We start from the raw sequence: 4,205 nt of genomic DNA, 5'->3' as shown, positions 1-4,205 counted from the left end.
GCCCATAGGCAGGTTCTTACTCTTGTGGATGTGCCTCGTTTAACCTCATTCCATTCCCTTAGCACTCACGGTTCTCAGATGTTTATCAGAGAATGAAATAACAAAAAGGTTTGTTTCTCTCCTCCTTTTGATAAGGAAATAACACATGGCCTCCCCAGACATCTGAGCTTTCTGTCCCACCCGATGCTTATTATGATTTTATTTGTACTTTTGCACTTTTTTTTTTAAAAAAAGTAAAGCACCTCCCTTCAGACCACATTTAGCCGAAGGGAAGTATAGTGCATCTAATGAAATATATCCACGGTCCCCTTCTGCGGTACGGAGTGCCCTGCCACAGGGTAATTGAAAATACGGGAAGCTGCCACTGGAGCACATAAAACACACTGAGCTTTCAAAAGCAAAATAAGATAGAAATAAACAAAAGAAAAAAATAAATCAGCTTATGGAATTCACAACAGGACCTGCTCAGCTAACTCCTGAAGGCCTCACCTCCCTCACCTGAGCCCATCACACAGCACCAGGTAGCTCGGAATGAGGTGTTTTACCCCAGGATGTAACGTTGCCCACTCCGCACACCACGGTGTCGTAGCTGTTCATGTACTGGCTACAGAAATGCTCCGTTCTGCCCCCTGCCCCCCTCCCAGCACCCCAGGGAGGACCCACCCCAACCAAGGCATTCTCCAGCCCAGGGGACCATCACACGTCTCCTGGCCCAGATCTGTTCAAGCACAGTGGTCATCTGTACTTTGCCCAGTGTCACCAGTTGCATAGGCAGGGAATGCTGCTTCTCTCTCCTACAAGTGACCAGCAAGCTGTTTTTTATTAAAAGCAAAGTTTTCGCCAAAACCAAGAATCATAGAATCATTTAGGTTGGAAAAGCCCTTTAAGATCATCAAGCCCAACCCTTCCCCTAACCCTGCCATCCCACCACTAAACCCTGTCCCTAAGCACCTCATCTATCCTTCTTTTAAATCCCTCCAGGGATGGGGACTCAACCCCTTCCCTGGGTAAAAGAAGGACCAGGACAGCAGCAATGGTCTCCTTGGCACCCCCCAAGTCAACTGAGGGGGACAAGCAAAAAAAAAAAAAATGATATTTGCTTATAAGAATACTAAGTCATCATTCCCTGTAGGATGCTACCTCAGTGATCTTGAGAAATATGTAAAATGGCATTCAGGATTAACACAGACTTCAAAGCATTTATCCTCTTTAGGCAGCAAAGCTCTGAGCTGCATAGACAGTTATACTTCAGGGACCTCTCAGAGCTTTTCAAAATATTAGTTTGAGAGGTGGGGCACAGGATAAAAAAAATATTCAGATACAGGCTGCTATCATTAAGCCCATGTACTGTAATATATGCAAAAGGGAAGAGTATTTTTAAAGTTCCCCTGGAGTCCCTCACTTTAACAAGCTGCTTGAATTCTCAGCAGTTCAAAAGCTTAGAAACACTAAAACTAATTACAACTATTACATTGATCAAAAGGGAAAAAAAAGACAATCAGACTCTGTAAAAAACTCAAGTGTCAGCTCACTTGTATTAAATACCCTTTTGGTATTTCCATGAAAGGAACTGCGTAGACATCGTGCAAAACAAAGGATGGTCTTCAAAGTTTCCCTTTTACTCTGTTCCTTTTATAATTATAAGCTCTAATGAATGTAAGCTACCCCAAAAAACAGATGCAGGATTCAGAGGAAAAGCTTGTTAGAAATGCAAAGGGAAAATGTGAGGTCAGGCTGCAAGTCATCACTTCAACACCTGGGAGAGGTAAGGCCCCCAAAATACCCCCTTCTATGGAGAGAAAAAAGACCAATAGCATTGAGAAACCCAACATTTCAGAAAAATGGGAAATGGGAAAAACACCCGGCACCACAGCAGGGCTTCAAGAGCAGCCTCAAAAAGGCATCAGCTCCAGGCAGAGACATAACTGTGGCTCCCACCCCTCTAGTGAAGTGAAGCTATGGCAAGGACTCTTTTTTCCTGAGTTTGCCTCAGCCAAATCACAGAATCATAGAATGTTTTGGGTGGGAAGGGACCCCTAGAGGTCCCCCAGCCCAACCCCCCCTGCAGGAGCACCTGCTTCAGTTTAAAGCCATCCCCCCTTGTCCTGTCCCAGCTGGCCCTACTAAAAAGCTTGTCCCCCCCTTTCCTCTGGGCCCCCTTGAAGCCCTGACCGGCCGCACTCAGCTCTGCCCGCAGCCTTCTCTTCTCCAGGCTGAACACCCCCAACTCTCCCAGCCTGGCCTCAGAGCAGAGGGGCTCCAGCCCTCGGAGCATTTTAGTAGCCCTCCTCTGGCCCCGCTCCAACAGGTCCATGTCCTCCTGGTGCTGAGGGCTCCAGAGCTGGACGCAGGGCTCCAGGGGAGGTCTCCCCAGAGCAGAGCAGAGGGGCACAATCCCCTCCCTCACCGCTGGCCACGCTTCTCCTGATGCAGCCCAGGGTAGGGTTGGCTTCTGGGCTGCCAGCGCCCATTGCCGGCTCATGTCCAGCTTTTCATCCATCAGTAATCATTTTTATTCTTCTGCAGCCCAGAAGAGAAGAAACAATGCTAATTTTTCTCCTTGAGGGCATGTTGAACATATGACCTTTCTATTAGTGATCTAATATACCACTAAGAGACATTGCCAGCAAGCCTGGCCACAGGCACGGCACCGTGCTGCACGCTACGGCTCGGGCAAGCTTTTCATGAAAAGGAGTCGTCACCCTTTCTTTGAAGTGTAAGACACCGCTCTCAAGTCAAAAATCAGATGGAGGTTTTAATCGTGTTACTAGTAGAGAACCAAACTATTTTGATAAAAATGACACTAAAGTTCTGGGATGCATTGCCCGAGGGGGAATACTTTTCTGCAGAAGCTATAAAGCAGATGGTTATAAATGAGACTTATTTCATGGGCACCATTTAATGTCTGCAAATTCCTTTAACTAAAAATCTAATTTTATCAAAGCATAAATCACATGCTTTGAAGGGAAAAATTTGTTTCAGATTTCTCATGCCTTCCATAAAGCTTCTTCATGAATACCACTTCGAATAGCATTTCATTAATGCATTACAACAGTTTTATTTGTCGAGATTTGCTTTTAGCACCTATTTTCCTCCTTTTTAATGTTAGTTAATTGAACGCAGAATGAAAGGCCCCTCTGTTCTGTATCTGAAGTGCCTCATCACTGTTAGGGGGAAATCAATGTCATCTGTTTGCTCCAGTATTGCTTTTCACCAGACGTACAGCTACTGAAAAACTGCATCTCCAAAAGACCAACCCGCGCATGAGAGCAAACAGAGAGTCATCAAGTACAATTACTAATCCTACCTGGATTAGGAAGGACGAAAATAAAAATCAGAAACACAGTTCACTACCCGCCGCCGCGTGGCTTCACTCCCCCGTAGCCACCGCATGTTGCACATCAAACACCTGCGGGAACCTGATGCAATTTAACAACTGCTTTGCACAAAGTCCTTTTCTGCTCCTACAGAAAGGGAACGTCAGTCTTTCAGAAGACAGCATCTAGATGTCCTGCCAAGACATAATAGCTGGTTTGTGTTATAGGCTCCTGATTAATGCTGAATCATGGGCCCACAGACAACCAGAGCGCTTCTGGAATGAAGAATCAGATTTCATTCAGAACCAACACGGAGAGGGGAGGGAACTTCATTGTGCAGCATTAAAATACAACTGTACAGGGGGAATGCACAACATAGCACAGTGCTTGATAGAGTGCTGCAGACCCATTTGCTGGCAACCCTTAGTGATGGATCCAAGCAGCAAACCCACTTTCAGATTGTTTGGTATCAGTGTAAATAAAACCTCTAAACACTTCTGTGTAAAAACATATCTACATTTGTCCTATATAGCCCCAAAGAACATATTGTGCACTACAACACAGCGATGCTCTCTTCTTCCTGTAAATCCCCGTGCAGGGGGGGAGCAGGCTGCGTGAGCTCCTGCTGCTGACGCGGGAGGGACCCTCACCCCTTGGCTCCATGAAGCATCACGCTCTTTGCAAGGAGCACACAGCACCTTAGAATCATAGAATCACAGAATCGTTTAGGTTGGAAAAGCCCTTTCAGATCATCGAGCCCAACCATCACCTTAACCCTGCCATCCCACCACTAAACCCTGGCCCTAAGCACCTCGTCTGCCCAGCTTTTAAATCCCCCCACAGACGGGGACTCGACCCCTTCCCTGGGCAGCCCCTTCCAGTGCTTGA

General features: G+C 46.4%; 1 protein-coding gene across 2 annotated transcripts in view; it reads right to left on the bottom strand.

The window, feature by feature from the left end:
• Window positions 1-4,205, bottom strand: part of FSTL4 (follistatin like 4) — a 238,852-nt gene that overhangs the window by 224,880 nt on the left and 9,767 nt on the right. The gene's annotated exons all lie outside the window — the stretch shown is intronic.

This window comes from Egretta garzetta, unplaced genomic scaffold, assembly GCF_000687185.1.
Source record: "Egretta garzetta isolate BGI_Z169 unplaced genomic scaffold, ASM68718v1 scaffold439, whole genome shotgun sequence".
NCBI lineage: Eukaryota > Metazoa > Chordata > Aves > Pelecaniformes > Ardeidae > Egretta > Egretta garzetta.
Note: the sequence above shows the minus strand (reverse complement) of the source record. Positions and strands in the feature narration are given on the sequence as shown.